At 43.7% G+C, this 19,452-nt stretch overlaps 1 protein-coding gene across 1 annotated transcript in view; it reads right to left on the bottom strand.

Moving 5' to 3' along the window:
- Positions 1-12,801, bottom strand: part of pde4ba (phosphodiesterase 4B, cAMP-specific a) — a 671,909-nt gene extending 659,108 nt beyond the window's left edge. The window contains exon 1 of the mRNA XM_078218430.1: positions 12,343-12,801. The gene's annotated coding sequence lies outside the window, so the exon portion shown is untranslated. The remainder of the gene's footprint in view (positions 1-12,342) is intronic.
- Positions 12,802-19,452: the final 6,651 nt, after the last annotated feature.

Below are 19,452 nucleotides of genomic sequence, written 5' to 3'. Positions count from 1 at the left end.
ATCTCCATTCAGAAGCTCTCCAATTACTACCTCTGCAATTTTTGCAGAGGCATGAAATGTGGGGAGATTGAAGAGCTTCCCAAGTTGGACCTAATGTTGATGCCTAAAATGTATCTCTGGTGGCTTCCTTAACATTGTAGCAAATAAGTGATTAAAGAGTTGGGGAGCCACGCCACATCCTTGCTTTACATGATTGACTGTCACAAAGGCATCAGACATTGCACCACAAGCACAAACATGTCCAACCATGCCATCATGTTGTATAAGTAGGATATTGACAAAGTTGTTCGGACATCCTAACTTGGAGCTCAAGTGCCAGGTAAGCTTTCTCTGTAAAAATGTTTTAGTTATGTCTATGAATAGCATATAAGGATTCTGATGTTGCTCTCTGCACTTTTCTAGTAGTGGTCTTGCTGCAAACACCATAAGACATAGGAGCAGAATTAAGCCACTAGACCCATCGAGTCTGCTCTGCCATTCAATCATGGCTGATATTTTTCTCATCCCCATTCTCCTGCCTTCTCCCCATAACCCCTATTTCCATTATTAATCAAGAACCTATCTATCTCTGAGTGTCTTTAAGACGATGACCTGGCCTCCACAGCCTTCTGCGGCAAAGAGTTCCACAGATTCACCACTCTTTGGCTGAAGAAATTCCTCCTCATCTCTGTTTTAAAGGATCGTCCCTTTAGCCTGAGGTTGTGCCCTTTGGTTCTAGTTTTTCCTACTAGTCGAAACATCCTCTCCACATCCACTCTATCCAGGCCTCGCAGTATCCTATAAGTTTCAATAACATCCCCCCTCATCCTTCTAATCTCCAACGAGTCCAGACCCAGAGTCCTCAAACGCTTCTCATATGACAAGCTCTTCATTCCAAGTATCATTCTTGTGAACCTCCTCTAGACCCTTTCCATGGCCAGCACGTCCTTCCTGATATATGGGGCCCAAAATTGCTCACAATACTCCAAATGGGATCTGACCAGAGCCTTATGCAGCCTCAGAAGTACATCCCAGCTCTTGTATTCTAGCCCTAACGACATGATTGCTAATATTGCATTTGCCTTCCTAACTGCTGACTGAATCTGCACATTAACCTTAAAAGAGTCTTGAACAATGACTCCCAAGTCCCTTTGTGTTTCTGATTTCCTAAGCATTTCCCCATTTAGAAAATAGTCTGTGCCTCCATTCCTCCTTCCAACCATATTGGCTGTCCCACAGTTAGCCCCAAAACCACAGTGATTCAGGAAGGACATCACTTACAAGGCTTTCTTGTAGACACTTTAACAGAATCTTTGTAAGGATCATGCCTGTAATTGAGGGAAGATGTATTCCTTGGTAGTCACCACATTTTTAGACCCTTTCCACTTCCAGATGCTAATCCTGAAGTCCTGTGGAACTTATCCTTGATCCCAGCTACTTCTAATGACAGCTGTTAAGTTTGTTAACAAGCTTGGTACTACTACATTTCCAAATATCTGCTAGATTGCTGCCTTGGCCGAGGGCTTTCCTTGTTTGGTTGATTTGATCATCTTTATCACCTCTTCAGTGGGAGAAGGAAGAATAAGGCTTTCTTGCTCAATTTGATGGAAAGAACCTGTAGAGATGTAGGAGCTCAGCAAAGTTCTTGAACCACCTTTCCGTTACAGCTGACTTATCAACGATTAGTTCATTTCCACCACCTGTTAGGATAGAAGCAAAGGTTGTGGTGGATGGACAATATGCTTTCTTCAGCACATTGAAAAAAAACATGGATCATGCATCTCAGTTGGATGTTTACTGCTCATCAGCTTTGTATTCCACATTTTCCTTTAAGCATGCCTGTGTTTAACATTTTTATAGACGTGATGCTTGGTTGTTGGTCTGGGGCTGCTAGAAGACTTGCATGTGTGAATTGTTTCTGATTGAGAAGATGGGAGATGTTTTCATCATGCTTATCAAACCAGTCTTAGTGATGAAGCTCACAGTATCCGAGGATGTCTGCTGAAGTCTTGAAGATCTGATCATGCAGTTGCTTCCATTCAACTTCTACATTCTTTGGGGGTGAAGTTCAAACTGCAGAGTGGTATCAGGTTGTCTAACAAGAAGGAAATAGAAACTAGAAGCTTTGTGGTTATCACACTACAGATAGGGGTCCAGATTTACTATCACAGAGTTAATAAAACATTTAATCTTCCATTGCATTTTCAAATCAGAGACACAACAAATTAAACTTGTTTATTGATTTTCCACTATGGTCTACTATTTTGTACATTAATAAATCTAATTTAGAGTCTACAGCTCAGGTTGCACAGGCAAATAAAGTGTTTATTCTTCTGCCATGCGACGACATTAAGAATAACAAGGGAAATTGTTTCAATTCAATATGCTAAAAGCAAGAACCAGGATTTCTGTTCAACCCAGTGCAATGCTACTGTTGTGGAGATGCCGGCACTGGACTGGGGTAAACACAGTAAGAGTTTTAACAACACCAGGTTAAAGTCCAACAGGTTTATTTGGTGGCAAATACCATTAGCTTTCGGAGCGCTGCTCCTTCATCAGATGGAGTGGAAATCTGCTCTCAAACAGGACACAGAGACCGCACCAACCTCCTCAGAAGACAAACACGGGACACAGTGGACAGAGTACCCTTCGTCGTCCAGTACTTCCCCGGAGCGGAGAAGCTACGGCATCTCCTCCGGAGCCTTCAACATGTCATTGATGAAGACGAACATCTCGCCAAGGCTATCCCCACACCCCCACTTCTTGCCTTCAAACAACCGCACAAGCTCAAACGGACCATTGTCCGCAGCAAACTACCCAGCCTTCAGGAGAACAGTGACCACGACACCACACAACCCTGCCACAGCAACCTCTGCAAGACGTGCCGGATCATCGACACGGATGCCATCATCTCACGTGAGGACACCATCTACCAGGTACATGGTACCTACTCTTGCAACTCGGCCAACGTTGTCTACCTGATACGCTGCAGGAAAAGATGTCCCGAAGCATGGTACATTGGGGAAACCATGCAGACGCTACGACAACGGATGAATGAACACCGCTCGACAATCACCAGGCAAGACTGTTCTCTTCCTGTTGGGGAGCACCTCAGCGGTCACGGGCATTCAGCCTCTGATCTTCGGGTAAGCGTTCTCCAAGGCGGCCTTCACGACACACGACAGCGCAGAGTCGCTGAGCAGAAACTGATAGCCAAGTTCCGCACACATGAGGACGGCCTAAACCGGGATGTTGGGTTTATGTCACACTATCAGTAACGCCCACAGCTTGCCTCCTGGACTTGCTGGTTGTCCTGTCTGGAGACAATACACATCTCTTTAACCTGTGCTTAATGCTCCCTTCATTCACATTGTCTGTATCTTTAAGACCTGGTTGGCTATAGAAATTTGCATTCTAATCAGTATTCTGTAACTTGATTTTGTGTCTCTGTGCCCTGTTTGAGAGCAGATTTCCACTCCATCTGACGAAGGAGCAGCACTCTGAAAGCTAATGGTATTTGCCACCAAATAAACCTGTTGGACTTTAACCTGGTGTTGTTAAAACTCTTACAATGCTACTGTACCAGTTTTTGAGATATCATGATTTAGCACTCAGTGGAGACTGGTGCTCACAGCAGGCACATTTCAAAGAATTGAATGACTGCCCGTAATTTACCTTTTATCAGAATTAATGCAAGAAAAAATGTTCAATTGCCTGGGTTGCAGATAGGATGCAATTTTACGAGATTAATTCTAAGTGTCCAGCTGGGGTGAAAATGGGAGAGTTCCTGATCCGTTTTTTGGGAGAGTTTTCACGCCCAATCTTATGCACTTAATCACCAAAAAAAAGTCCAGACCATTGCTAGCTGCTGCAGGCAGTGGGCTGGGCTTAATTCACCAGCCAGCCTATAGAGGGAGCCACTGCAGATGTGCAGACCTCTGATTATGCAAAGAACAAAGAACAAAGAACAATACAGCACAGGAACAGGCCCTTCGGCCCTCCAAGCCCGCGCCGCTCCCCGGTCCAGGATTGAATCCTGAATCCAGGATCCCCGCCCAATTTTCCAGCCTATCTACATACCAATATCCTATCCACCGAGCTGTCCCTCACAGCTACGATGCTTTGTTCATCACAACCTATTAACTCACCCCCACCCCCCCATTCCAGACCATGTGATCTCCAGGGAGAGGCGAAAACCCAGAGTGAAAACCCCAGGGCCAATATGAGGAAAAAAAATCTGGGAAATTCCTCTCCGACCCCCTGAGGCGATCGAAACAAGTCCAGGAGATCACAATGGCCCTGATCGGAAAATGCTTCCCAACCCTAGTCATTTCCACTTTCACGAACACCATATGAATTCCCTGCCCCCGAGACAGGTTCCCAACTATCCGCAGTCTCGCTCTGTACTGGCACCAGCAAGATGATCATAGAATGAAGCCTTGAAACGAGAAACAAGGAACAATTAGCCCGCGCCGCTCCCTGGTCCAAACTAAACCACTCTTTTGTATCCCTCCATTCCCACTCCGTTCATATAGCTGTCTAGATAAGTCTTAAACGTTCCCAGTGTGTCCGCCTCCACCACCTTGCCCGGCAACACATTCCAGGCCCCCACGACCCTCTGTGTGAAATATGTCCTTCTGATATCTGTGTTAAACCTCCCCCCCTTCACCTTGAACCTATGACCCCTCGTGAACGTCACCACCGACCTGGGGAAAAGCTTCCCACCGTTCACCCTATCTATGCCTTTCATAATTTTATATACCTCTATTAAGTCTCCCCTCATCCTCCGTCTTTCCAAGGAGAACAACCCCAGTTTCCCCAATCTCTCCTCATAACCAAGCCCCTCCATACCAGGCAACATCCTGGTAAACCTCCTCTGTACTCTCTCCAAAGCCTCCACGTCCTTCTGGTAGTGTGGCGACCAGAACTGGACGCAGTATTCCAAATGCGGCCGAACCAACGTTCTATACATCTGCAACATCAGACCCCAACTCTTATACTCTATGCCCCGTCCTATAAAGGCAAGCATGCCATATGCCTTCTTCACCACCTTCTCCACCTGTGACGTCACCTTCAAAGATCTGTGGACTTGCACACCCAGGTCCCTCTGCGTCTCTACACCCTTTATGGTTCTTCCATTTATCGTGTAGCTCCTCCCTACATTATTCCTACCAAAATGCATCACTTCGCATTTATCAGGATTGAACTCCATCTGCCATTTCCTTGCCCAAATTTCCAGCCTATCTATATCCTTCTGTAGCCTCTGACAATGTTCCTCACTATCTGCAAGTCCTGCCAGTTTTGTGTCGTCCGCAAACTTACTGATCACCCCAGTTACTCCTTCTTCCAGATCATTTATATAAATCACAAACAGCAGAGGTCCCAATACAGAGCCCTGCGGTACACCACTAGTCACAGGCCTCCAGCCGGAAAAAGACCCTTCCACTACCACCCTCTGTCTTCTATGACCAAGCCAGTTCTCCACCCATCTAGCCACCTCCCCCTTTATCCCATGGGATCCAACCTTTTTCACTAGCCTACCATGAGGGACTTTGTCAAACATGCACATGCTCAATAGCAACTGCAGGGGTCTGACAGGCAGAGAGTGCGAGCTGTCAGGCCCCTGATATTGCAGACAGCCTGAACCAAACCTCCCCCCCCCACTCATAATTCCGGGCGTTCAAATAAATAAATTATTGGCGTCCACAGCCAATCGTGAGTCCCACAACGCATGGACATCTAGCCCCTGCTGCGCTCCCCCCTCCCCCACGTGGGTTGGACTCCCCCTCCCCCGATTGCAACTGCAGAGTGGCAGTGGCCCCCTCCCCCATCCGATCCCATTGCAGAGTGTGCAGTGGGCCCCCATCCAATTCCGTTGCATTGTGCACAGCAAGCCCCTCTCTCCCCCCTCCCTCGATTGGGTCCCCCTTTCATGCCGGCCCCCCATCGACCCTGCCCCCAGGCCCCACCCCTAGACCCTGTCCCTGCCCAATGAGCAGTGCCAATGTGTCCACTGGGCATTGCCAAGGTGCCAGGCTGGTACTGCCCAAGAGGCACCTCCCCAGGGGGCCTCAATGGCCTCTGGTTCCACCGGTGAGGCCAACAGGACTGTTCTCCATTTGTGGGGAGCAGGTGTTTTCCCTCGCCAGAGAAAACCCTTCCTGGCAAGGCCATAAAGGCAACTGAGCGCCAGGCTCACTAAACACATGTTAATGAACATTTAAATATATTTAAATAAATTATTCAGCCTCTCGCCCATTCCCAGAGAGAGGCTGACCTCGCTGTAAATCCAGCTCTCATAAGATACGAGAGCTGAGAAATTGGGCATGATCCTGATTTCTCGGCTCTCGCACAACTCAAAGGTATAGGGGGTCAACAGGAAGATAGAGTTGAGGCCTCAAAGCAAGATATCAGGAAAGGGAAGTGCCAATTAGGAGCATTTTCTTTAAATGCATTGTAGCAGCTTCAGCTTGGCACTTCTGCATCATCAGGACTTGCGCATCCACAACATCGGCGCTCTGACTTTGGATCTAATCTGGATTTCTAACTGGATCACAGGCCAGGAGAGGGAAACCACAAAAGGGTGAGTCAGAGAGCAGGAGGTTTGACAAGGGGGTGCATCACGGAGTGGGCCGGGGATTGGAGGCTGCAAGTTGGAAGTCAGGGAGAAGTGGGGTGCTTTAACTCAGAAGGTTGGAAGGCTGCAACTAGGAGAGTTGGGGATGAGGTGAGGCACAACTTGGGGGTTGGCGAGAAAGGATCTGTAGTGATCAGGAGGTTAATTTGGATCTGGAGGTTTGGGAAGATCGGCGGCAAGCAGGAGGTATTGCAAGTAGAAAAAGTAACATTCTACTGTTATTTTCAAGAAGTTATTTAATTTACCAGTGTAAGAATTTAGCAGTGTGAAATATTTTGATTTAGTGGGTATGATGTCTTAATTTTTTTCTAATAAGGAAGGTACAGAACCTACAGTTTTACCATTAATACCAATAATTATCAATAATAAATCAAATCAACCATTGATTCGTATGGGAATCAGTGTTTAACTTAAAGCTTAAAGTCATGATTTTCAGGAAGGCAACCACAGTGAGGTTGCCTTCCTGAAAAGGTTTGTTCTTAAACCTTCTGCTGATGAGATCAGCTAAATGGTATGATGGTGGTTATGTTTAAAATGGAATGGTGAAAACAAAAAACATGAAGTGTCAATACAAATCATTTAAGGTTCAAATATCCTGTTCTTAATTTAAATGATAGAAATTATGACCAAGTTCAACAATAGAAGAATGTTCCCCAATTTTAGAGGAATATGCATTTAGAAAATCTTCGCTTAGTTCTCAATCCTACAATATGGTTGAAGACAAACTTTTGAGTAGTAAACAAGTTCCAAATTATACAAATTCAACCTTGCAGTTTCAGAACACAAAAGGACCGCCCTCCTTTAGGAAATTATTCTGTAACCCACTTGTACAAATCTATTCATGTACACGAACTTAACTAAGGGTCACTGAAAAACTAATGAAGCAGCAACACTAGAGAATTGAAATGAACAAACATTGACATTTACTATTAACTATTAAAGCATAAATTAAGTAAAAATATGAACAATAAAAGTTTCAGTTCTCTATTTATTGTCATGGATGATACGCTTTTTCATTTTTTTTTCCAACATGTATCAAATAATGTTCTGTATTCAACTACAGGAGCTGAAGGACAGCCACACAAAAATTAGACACAAAGCATGGTTAGATTTGAAACTTTCCTTCATAAGTGACAATTGATGCAGGATCGATGGTTAAATTTTAAAAATTAAATTGACATTTGTTCCAAGATAAGGATCCTAGGCGGGTATATGGAATATAGTCTCAAATCAGCCATGATTTCACTGAGTGACTAAACAGGCTCAAGGGGCTAAATGACCTCTTGTTCCTATGTTCTTATACTAAAGCATAAGAACGCTCTTCAATCTTTTACTACAGTATACCGAGTGGGAATTCAGCTTGCAGAGGATCCCAGGCATAGATCCACTGCCTTGCCGTACATGCCAAAATTCACTAGGCCAAACACAAATGCACACTCTACTGAACAACCACTCAATTTTGAACTTAAAGGGCGGGATTTTCCAACTGCATTCGCCCCAAATCCAGAAAATCCTGCCCAAGGTCAACGGACCTTTGCATGGTCCACCCCCTGCCCGCTACAATTCCTATGCGGGTGGGACGGGAAAATTCCCCCTAAAAAGTTGATTATTTTATTATGACAAAATCAACAACTACTTTCTTTTTCTTATTTACTAGTGTCACAAGTAGGCTTAGGTTAACACTGCAATGAAGTTACTCTGACAATTCCCCTAGTCACCACACTCCAACGCTTGTTCGGGTACACTGAGGGAGAATTTAGCCTGGCCAATGCACCTAATCGGCACATCCTTTGGACTGTAGGGGGAAACCTGGAGGAAACCCACACAGACAAGGGAAGACACCACAAAGACACTGACCCAAGCTGAGAATCAAACCCAGGTCCCTGGTGCTGTGAGGCAGCAGTTCTAAATACTGTGCCACCCTACTTTTAATGCAGGAAAACATATAAAAGGTACTGGACATGAATACAAGACAAAAATTGACAGCAATAAAGCCAAAGGAGCTATTAAGACAGTTGTCAGAAGATCAGTTTTAGGAATCATTTTTAAAGTAGGAGAGAGGTGGAAAGACAGGAATGTGTAAGAAAGGAATCCACTTATGGCTTAGAGATCGGAAGGCATGACCATCAATTTTGCAAATCATACAAGAATCTAGAGTTGAGGAACACAAAGTTCTTTGAAGATTGTGGACCTGGATTAGGTTACAGGGAGGTTATTGAGAGATTAAAACATGACGATAAGAATTTTAAATAATGTGTTAGCAGATCAGAAGCCAACGGAAGTTAGCAAGTACAGGGGTGATGGGTGAAAGAGGCATGTGAAGTTTAGAATATAGGCAACACATTTTAGGATAGATTCAAGTTTATGGAGCCTAGAAGAAGGGAGGCTGGCCAGGAGTACATAGGAATATTTAAGACTGGAGGTAAGAAAACATGAATGAGATTATATTAAAAGCATCATTAACCGTTAGCGGCCAGTGAATAGCACTCCATGCTTTTGAGTTTACATCTATAGATCTCAGCTTTCCCACTCAACAGTAATTAAGTGTGCAGCATGCCTGCTTGTTCACATCACCATTAACTGCATACTGCACCAGTGAGGACAGTACCAATTAGAAATTATTGTAACTCTTCCATTGCTGAACAGATGCATAAAAAATAAAAATAAGATAAAGCTGCACTATATCATGTAATAAAATGTTTGTTAAGACACATTTTTAAAATGACTGAGGCATTTCAAATGTAAGCTGTGAAGAAGAGGAGTTAATTAACACATGTGCCTGTCTGGAAATGTCTGGGGAAAACCATTATATTGGTTGTTCAATTCTTGCAGTTCTCATTCCACAGCAGTTATAATGGCAGCAATGGCCTGACTGAACTCTATGAACCTCAGATAGGGTTTAGCAATGGGCTCTGACGAAGGGTCATCTAGACTCGAAACATTGGCTCTATTCTGTCCCCACAGATGCTGTCAGACCTGCTGAGATTTTTCAGCATTTTCTGTTTTTGTGACCATGTTACCTAACCTGTTGGATTTTGTTTGAAAGGCACAACAGTTTAAAACCGTAGGTTGTAAGATATATCTCTATGAATTCATAGAATCATAGTGCAGAAGAAGCCTTTTGGCCCATTGAGTCTGCACCAACACTTGAGAAACACCTGACCTCTCACCTAATCCCATTTACCAGCATTTGGCTGATAGCATTGAATGTTATGACGTGCCAAGTGCTCATCCAGGTACTTTTTAAAGGATGTGAGGCAACTCGCCTCTACCACCCTCCCAGGCAGCTAGTTCCAGACTGTCACCACCCTCTAGGTAAAAAAAAGTTTTTCTTCACATCCTCCTAAATCTCCTGTCCATCACTTTGAATATGTCCCCTCATGACTGACCATTCAACTAGGGGAACAGCTGCTCCATATCCACTGCATCCATGCCCCTCATAATCTTGTACGCCTTGATCAGGTCACCCTTCAGTCTTCTCTGGTCCAACGAAAACAATCCAAGCTATCCAACCTCTCTTCATAACTTAGATGTTCCATCCCAGGCAGCATCCTGGTAAATCTCCTTTGCACCCCTTCCAGTGCAACCACATCCTTTCTATAATGTGGCAACTAGAACTGCACATCGTACTCTAGCTGTGGCCTCACCAAAGTTCTATACAACTCCAACATGACCTCTCTACCCACACACACACCTACACCTACCCACACACACACACCTACACACACACACACACACCTACACACACACACACACCTACACACACACCTACACACACACACACCTACACACACACACCTACACACACACACACACCTTTTGGTCATCACTCTCTATCTCCTACAACTGAGCCAATTTTGAATCCAATTTTAAGCCAATGTTGTCTCCTTGTTCCTACTTTTGGTGAATTCACCTCATTACCCTTATTTCTAACTGTATAGCCAGGAATTAATGCCCATAATAGAATTGTGGAAACCCAGCACAAAAAAGGAGCCTATACAGTCCATGTCAAAACTAACTCCACCTTGAAATTACCTATTGGAACATCATTACTCATCTATTTTTCTCCAAGGTTTTAAAAGCTGTGATTGAGACAGTTTCAATAGTAATTGCAAACTTACAAAGGGTTACCAGAATATGCAATGTATGAAAACATTTTTCTAAGTTTTCCAATTCTATTATTAATCATAACCTTGTGGCCTTTGTTACCAATTTACGATTTCATGGGAATAATATTATTTTCCCTCTGAAACCCTTTCAACATTTTAATCATTCTATTAGATCTCGCTTACCATTCTTTACACAAACAAATACAAATTTAGTCTTGTAATTCTCTCATCATGGCAAACCATCTTAAGTCATCCTGACATCATAGCGGTGACCATATATGTAGCTTTTTGATAGCCTCAACATCCTTTCTATAATCAAGATATTCAAGCCATACATAATCCTCCATCTGTGATACTGTAAAATACTATCTACTGAAATAGGTAATTAAAAAATAAATGCAAGCGATGTCAGTAATTGAAAATTGTACTGTATCTGATTTTGTCAAATTATAATTTATGACATTAAAGTCCTGCTGTATGCAGAATGAAACCAAGTGAAACCTCTAACGGAAGCAGAAAAAGGATACAAATGGCAAATACATTTAGACCTCATTATTTCAACTTTGAATGCACTTGAGTTTTAAGAGCAATTTTAAAACAAAAAGATTTGCTGAACCTGCCAAGTATACCAGAAGATTGTTTGGCATGTGCCACAAAATAGTGGGCCAATGACGAGAGTCTCCATAACGTAGTATTCTTTGAGAGTTTGCGGAAACACCAAGAAATTTGGCACATTTGAGCTACAGTTTTCAGATCTTAACCTGATGAGATAGCCATGTAACTTGATTGAACAAAAAAGCATCGTACCCAAGATAAAGAAACAAAACAAAAATAAATATATTCCAGTGTATAAAACTTCATTGCCAATCTCCAAACTTATCTGATGCCAATAATGAATTACCCCACCTTGCTCCAAAATCCAAACACCAAAAGAAGTATTCAGATTCCTTTGGAACAGTATATGAGTCGACACATACAGGTGATAGCGTAACAAAACTAAAAGACCGGGAATTGGGCTGGGAATCTTTGTTTTCTGCGTCCATACAAAGCGAACAGACCGGCAAGTACATTCAGCGCTCACAGTCCACTCAAAATGCTAAAAACACAAGAAGTGAATGTCCTCGCAATGAAACCATGGGAAATGACCCCCTGGGCTGATACACTTGTAAAGCATTCCCCATTAATGAAATGGAGGAAACTGTTTCAGGCTGGGTTGCTCGCATTTACACAAAGTCAAGCAAGGAAACTCTTCAGAAACGCAACAGCGTTGACGGCTCGGGTCACAAATTCAGGAAACAAGCAGATCTCTCATCGTCGACTGTCAAATGTGTTCGTCCTGCTATTGGGCTGCACAAGCGCAAGGCATTTTTTTTGTGCGTTCTAGAACAGCTTACAATAAAGCTGGAAACAAATGTGCGTCTATCTCTCTATCAAAATGCAGAAACAGAAAATGCAGTCTGTGTGTTAGTTAAGTCCCAGCTGGCAATGAAGTGAAAACTCTGTCCACTGTGCATCGCTTGTTTTTTTAAAAAAACAATGTACACCAGGAATTATACGCTGAATGAGAGTGCAGCTAGCTCCTCAACTGAAATGGGGAATTGGAACATCAACTCTTACCTTTCAAAGAATCGAGAAGACCGGTGTTGGCCTCGTTGGATGTGTTGTAAACTGAAGGGGGCCGGGGGGGGGGGGGGTACAGAATATATTATTAAAGAAAGGAAATGAAACAAAACCATGCGTTGGAAGCCCTCGTCAGGCTGCTGCTCTCATTGTCCGGCGTTGCTCCTGACTGTCCAGCTGAGGCTCGAGCCGGTATTGTCCAACTGTCACTCCCCGCACCAGCTCGCGCTCGCCAGCCGGCCAGCAGTGCGTCGGGTCCCGCGCCAACACTGAGGAGGGCTCAGCTCGCTGCCTCTCCCCTCTGCAAGTCAAGGCAGAGACGGAGAAAGGTCAAGCCCGAGACAATGCGACAATCTCCACATGCAGCCTTCTCCCGATGTGAGTATTTACAGTCTCAGATCCATCCTGGCGAGCTCCCCCCTTCCACGTTCGTGCCTCTCTCCCTCTGACAGCTCCATCTGGCTTTCACGAACCGCATGTATTTGAATGAAGTGTAAAGTGTGCTGTCAGTAACATGCGCAAAGGCATTGAGAGAAGGGGGGGCGGGGGGAGAAGGGGACGTGTGGTTTGCAATTAACTAGCCCCAGAGCCCACCAATGCTGATTGCGTCAATCACTGCACTCCCACCTGGGTTTTTTTTGGCAGGTCCGAGGTCTATTTATTTATAAATTCAGGGAATGTGCATTGAAACCTCAAGTACTCTACCGGTATGGCGTATTAATAGAGATCATCTTTGTGGTGAATTGACGTTGAAGTGAGATAAACAATCTCTCAACATTAAATTATTGAAGTACCATTTTCGCCCGATTCAATGTAACTTAGCGATGCGTGGACGAAAGCTTCAGCAATCGCGAAGATGAACGTATTTTTACTAAAGCTCATTCATTTGTACGCGTGATCCTTCAGTGTCTGCGCTAGCGGTAAAACGTACTGCCACTTTTTAGGTCAGTAAAATTCAGAAAGTTGCTTGTTGAGGTGACATTTAAACTCTTAATTTTTAAAACAAAATGAAATATGCCTTTAAAAATTTGACAAATCGTTTTTCTCATTTCTTTTAAATGGCTATACTTAAAACAAAGTTTATTGGATGTGTTACGCTTTGGGATGTCCTTAGTTGGAAAAGGTGTTATACCAATAATGCAAGTTCTTTCTTTATCATCTAACGTGCACGCCAGGTGTCATGTGCCTTTCCAGCAATTACCCCCTAAGAAAATAAAACAAGACCACTTCCCAAAAAGAAAAGTACTCTTTATGGAAAAGCTTGTTTTTAAGTAGCACCATTCACAATCTGAAGATGCTCCAATGCACTTCACAGGCGATGAGTGACTTTTGAAGTAGTCACTGTTGTAATCTAAATACCAGAACCAGTCTACACACGGTCCCACATAAAACTATAAGATAAAATGAACAGATCATCCGTTTTTTTGTGATGCTGGTAGAGGGATGAACATTGACCAGGAGACCAGAAATTCTCTGCTTCTCTTCAAATAGTGTCAATTGATCTTTTACATCAACTAGTTGAGGCAGGTGGCCTCAGTTGAACATTTCATTCAAAGTTAGTACCCTCCAACAGTGCAACATTCCTTCAAAGTACTCTGCTGAAGTGTCAGTTTAGATTATGTGCTTGAATCACTGGAATGGGGTGGGCCCCATGACCCATGTTCTATCTCTGAGCCAAGGTTGACATCTATGAATTATTTCAATTTGTGCATGCTGTTACAATCCTTGGCCAGACCATTGGATTGGGAGGCGGGGGGGAGGACTAGTTGGGGACTAATAACATTGAGATTCAAGGCATCTGCTTTTGAAATAATGCCTCAAGATTTCACAGATCTTGAACAAACAAAAACAAACTTTACTACAAGTTCTGAAAGAGAAAACAATTGACAATGTGTACCTTATACTCTAACACTCAGGGTAAGAATGAGGTACACGTGAATTCACAGACAAACTGTGGTTGAATACACCACACTACAGAGCCTGCTAACTGCAGCTATTTCTTTAATTCTGAGCCTATTTCCTTGCTCCCCTTGTTTAACTTACTTTTATGAGATCTATTCCTGTGACTGTGACACCTCTGGCGGGCAGACTGTCTGAAACTCACAACCCCAAGAAGAGTTGTTCATTGACCCTTGAACTGTTCTGGTGACCTATCAAAACACCCATGTTACTAGGTAGGAACCAATGCAACAAGAATTGGAACATCCTGTGCCATTAATGTAACAATCTGCACAGACTGCTAATTTAACATCCAGGGACCCAAAGATCAATAATTTAATGACAATGCCTTGGAGAGGTCTGCTTTGTAAGCAGCCAGTTTGTTTTCTATTTTCCCCACAACTTTAGTTTAAAATGATTCATAGAACCATAGAATCCCTACAGTGCAGAAGGAAGCCATTCGGCCCATCAAGTCTGCGCCGACCACAATCCCACCCAGGCCCTATTCCCATAACCACACATATTTACCCTGTTAATCCCCCTTACACTAAGGGTTAATTTAGCATAGCCAATCAACCTAACCCGCTCATCTTTGGACTGTGGGAGGAAACCGAAGCACCCAGAGGAAACCCACGCAGACATGGGGAGAATGTGCAAATTCCACACAGACAGTGACCTGAGGCCGGAATTGAACCACTGTGCCACCGTGCCGGATAATTTACATCTCATTTTAATTCTCATTACACTATTTATATTAGAGCAAGTGCCCAATTATACAAAGCACTCAAACTGCTAGGGGTTAGTTAACAAATGATGTTCACATGTATGCATAGAATATACTGTCAATGCACAACCATTCCATTCTAATTAGATTTTTAAAATTCATATTTCAACCAAAACAACAGTTGGGGTACTATAACTGGATTCAGTAATCAGGGTTAATAATGGTCAATCCATTGAAAAAAATTCCATTGCTGATTAGAGTCATAGAGTCACATGGAAACAGGCCGTTTGACCCACCTTGTCCATGCCGCCCCTTTTTTTAACCCCTAAGCTAGTCCCAATTGCCTGCGTTTGGACCAGCCTCCCATCCATTGACTCTGTCTACACTTCCCGCTGCCTCAGCAAAGCAGCCAGCATAATTAAGGACCCCACGCACCCCGGACATTCTCTCTTCCACCTTCTTCCATTGGGAAAAAGATACAAAAGTCTGAGGTAACGTACCAACCGATTCAAGACAGCTTCTTCCCTGTTGCTGTCAGACTTTTGAATGGACTTACCTTGCATTAAGTTGATCTTTCTCCACACCCTAGCTATAACTGTAACACTACATTCTGCACTCTCTCATTTCCTTCTCTATGAACAGTATGCTTTGCATAGCGCGCAAGAAACAATACTTTTCACTGTACATTAATACATGTGATAATAATAAATCAAATCAAATCAAATATCCCTCTATATCCATCTTACCCATGTAACTGTCTAAAAGCTTTTTAAAAGACAAAGTTGTACCCGCCTCTACTACTACCTCTGGCAGCTTGTTCCAGACACCACCCTCTGTGTGAAAAATTTGCCCCTCTGGACCCTTTTGTATCCCTTCCCTCTCACCTTAAACCTATGCCCTCTAGTTTTAGACTCCCCTACCTTTGTGAAAAGATATTGACTATCTAGCTGATCTATGCCCATCATTATTTTATAGACCTCTAGAAGATCACCCCTAAGTCTCCTACGCTCCAGAGAAAAATGTCAGTCTATCCAGTCTCTCCTTATAATTCCAACTGGTTTTAAAGTGCATGTACACATCAGGTGAAAAAAGCATCAGGAATGACTGTGTTGTATATCATGCAATTGAAATAGAAATAATACCCCCGGGTGTTTTATAGGATAGGGACATGGTGGGCACAGAACAGTTGCCAAGTTGCCAGTTGTCTGGCAAATTAAGAGCAGTTTGATAAGAAAAATGTTTTTAATAAAGGAAAGAAAGGTAAAGGGACAAAATGATCCTGCTTGAAAGGAGGAGCAGCCACATTCTAATACTTTCCACACCTTGACGGAACCTTTTCTTACTTCAAACAACTTCTCCTTTGACCCCATTCACTTCCTCTAAATGAAAGGTGTTGCTACAGAAACATATATGGATTTAGTTATGTCTTCCTTTTTGTGGATACGTGGATCCTTCTTTATTCCAGTTCTACTCGAGTCCCCTCATTCACCTCTCTTTCCAGTACATTGATACGTGTATTAATGCAACTTCCTATTCTTCCCCAGACTAGAAAATTTCATTACATTTGCTTCCAATTTCCACACCACCCTACCTTCACATGGCCCATCTCTGATATTCCCTTCCCATTCTCAACTTTTCTATCTCTATTTCTGAGGATAGGCTGTCAAGCAATAGTTATTAATGCTTGACTCCTCCAGCTACCTTGATTATACTTCTTCCTGTCTGTTTTCATTACGGACTCTATCCACTCTGTCAAGTTATCCTTCTCCATAATGCTTGTTCTAACAATGCAACCTTGCATACCAGTATTTCTGAGATGTCTTCCTTTTTTCCTCAATCAACAAAATCCTACCATCATGGTTAGCAGGGTCTACAACCCTTCTGCCCTGTTTCTCACACTTCGGCTCTCATCCCTTCCTCTCCCTCTGAAAACCATCATAGACCCCCCCCCCCCCCCCCCTTGTTCTCACCTTCCACCACACCAGCCTTCAGATTCAACAGATCATCCTCCACCATTTTATAACACACTGCCATTGGCAAACACAACTTCCAGTTTGAGCATTTGGAGGCAACCATAGCAAAGGTAGGATAATAAAGAATTTAAAGTATACAGACTGGTAAAAGAGTGTTAAAGAGTTATTATGGCTATCCAAAAACATGAGAGCAGTCAATAATAAATCAAATTAAATCAAATATCCCTCTATATCCATCTTACCCATGTAACTGTCTAAAAGCTTTTTAAAAGACAAAGATGTACTCGCCTCTACTACTACCTCTGGCAGCTTGTTCCAGACACCACCCTCTGTGTGAAAAAAGTGCCCCTCTGGACCCTTTTGTATCCCTCCCCTCTCACCTTAAACCTATGCCCTCTAGTTTTAGATTCCCCATCATTCAAAGGAGTATTTATTACCACTTTCCAAAGGTCTCTCATACGTTATTTAAGAAGGGTAGGAAGGATAACCCGGGTAATTATAGGCCGGTGAGCTTGACGTCCGTGGTGGGGAAGTTGTTGGAGAAGATTCTTAGAGATAGGATGTATGCGCATTTAGAAAGGAATAAACTCATTAACGATAGTCAACATGGTTTTGTGAGAGGGAGGTCATGCCTCACTAACCTGGTGGTGTTTTTTGAAGAAGTGACCAAAATGGTTGACGAAGGAAGGGCCGTGGATGTTGTCTATATGGACTTTAGTAAAGCATTTGATAAAGTCCCTCATGGTAGGCTAGTGAAAAAGGTTGGATCCCATGGGATAAAGGGGGAGGTGGCTAGATGGGTGGAGAACTGGCTTGGTCATAGAAGACAGAGGGAGGTAGTGGAAGGGTCTTTTTCCGGCTGGAGGCCTGTGACTAGTGGTGTACCGCAGGGCTCTGTATTGGGACCTCTGCTGTTTGTGATTTATATAAATGATCTGGAAGAAGGAGTAACTGGGGTGATCAGTAAGTTTGCGGACGACACAAAACTGGCAGGACTTGCAGATAGTGAGGAACATTGTCAGAGGCTACAGAAGGATATAGATAGGCTGGAAATTTGGGCAAGGAAATGGCAGATGGAGTTCAATCCTGATAAATGCGAAGTGATGCATTTTGGTGGGAATAATGTAGGGAGGAGCTACACGATAAATGGAAGAACCATAAAGGGTGTAGAGACGCAGAGGGACCTGGGTGTGCAAGTCCACAGATCTTTGAAGGTGACGTCACAGGTGGAGAAGGTGGTGAAGAAGGCATATGGCATGCTTGCCTTTATAGGACGGGGCATAGAGTATAAAAGTTGGGGTCTGATGTTGCAGATGTATAGAACGTTGGTTCGGCCGCATTTGGAATACTGCGTCCAGTTCTGGTCGCCACACTACCAGAAGGACGTGGAGGCTTTGGAGAGAGTACAGAGGAGGTTTACCAGGATGTTGCCTGGTATGGAGGGGCTTGGTTATGAGGAGAGATTGGGGAAACTGGGGTTGTTCTCCTTGGAAAGACGGAGGATGAGGGGAGACTTAATAGAGGTGTATAAAATTATGAAAGGCATAGATAGGGTGAACGGTGGGAAGCTTTTCCCCGGGTCGATGGTGACGTTCACGAGGAGTCATAGGTTCAAGGTGAAGGGGGGGAGGTTTAACACAGATATCAGAAGGACATATTTCACACAGAGGGTCGTGGGGGCCTGGAATGTGTTGCCGGGCAAAGTGGTGGAGGCGGACACACTGGGAACGTTTAAGACTTATCTAGACAGCTATATGAACGGAGTGGGAATGGAGGGATACAAAAGAGTGGTCTAGTTTGGACCAGGGAGCGGCGCGGGCTAATTGTTCCTTGTTTCTCGTTTCAAGGCTTCATTCTATGATCATCTTGCTGGTGCCAGTACAGAGCGAGACTGCGGATAGTTGGGAACCTGTCTCGGGGGCAGGGAATTCATATGGTGTTCGTGGAAGTGGAAATGACTAGGGTTGGGAAGCATTTTCCGATCAGGGCCATTGTGATCTCCTGGACTCGTTTCGATCGCCTCAGGGGGTCGGAGAGGAATTTCCCAGATTTTTTTTTCCCCATATTGGCCCTGGGGTTTTTCACTCTGGGTTTTCGCCTCTCCCTGGAGATCACATGGTCTGGAATGGGGGGGTGGGGGTGAGTTAATAGGTTGTAATGAACAAAGCATCGTAGCTGTGAGGGACAGCTCGGTGGATAGGATATTGGTATGTAGATAGGCTGGAAAATTGGGCGGGGATTCAGGATTCAATCCTGGACCGGGGAGCGGCGCGGGCTTGGAGGGCCGAAGGGCCTGTTCCTGTGCTGTATTGTTCTTTGTTTGTTTGTAACAATTATCTTCACTTCCAAATAAAATGGTACTGTCCATTACTGCCTGAAGATAATTCATGATTCAAGAGCATAAGATAGCAGAGCAAGAGAACGCCATGAGGTCCAACAAGCCTCTTTTGACATTCAGTAACATTATGGCTA

The sequence above is a fragment of the Mustelus asterias genome, chromosome 8 (assembly GCF_964213995.1).
Source record: "Mustelus asterias chromosome 8, sMusAst1.hap1.1, whole genome shotgun sequence".
In the NCBI taxonomy this organism is placed as follows: domain Eukaryota; kingdom Metazoa; phylum Chordata; class Chondrichthyes; order Carcharhiniformes; family Triakidae; genus Mustelus; species Mustelus asterias.
The sequence above is the reverse complement of the archived record's forward strand: the minus strand, read 5'-3'. Positions and strand labels throughout refer to the sequence as shown.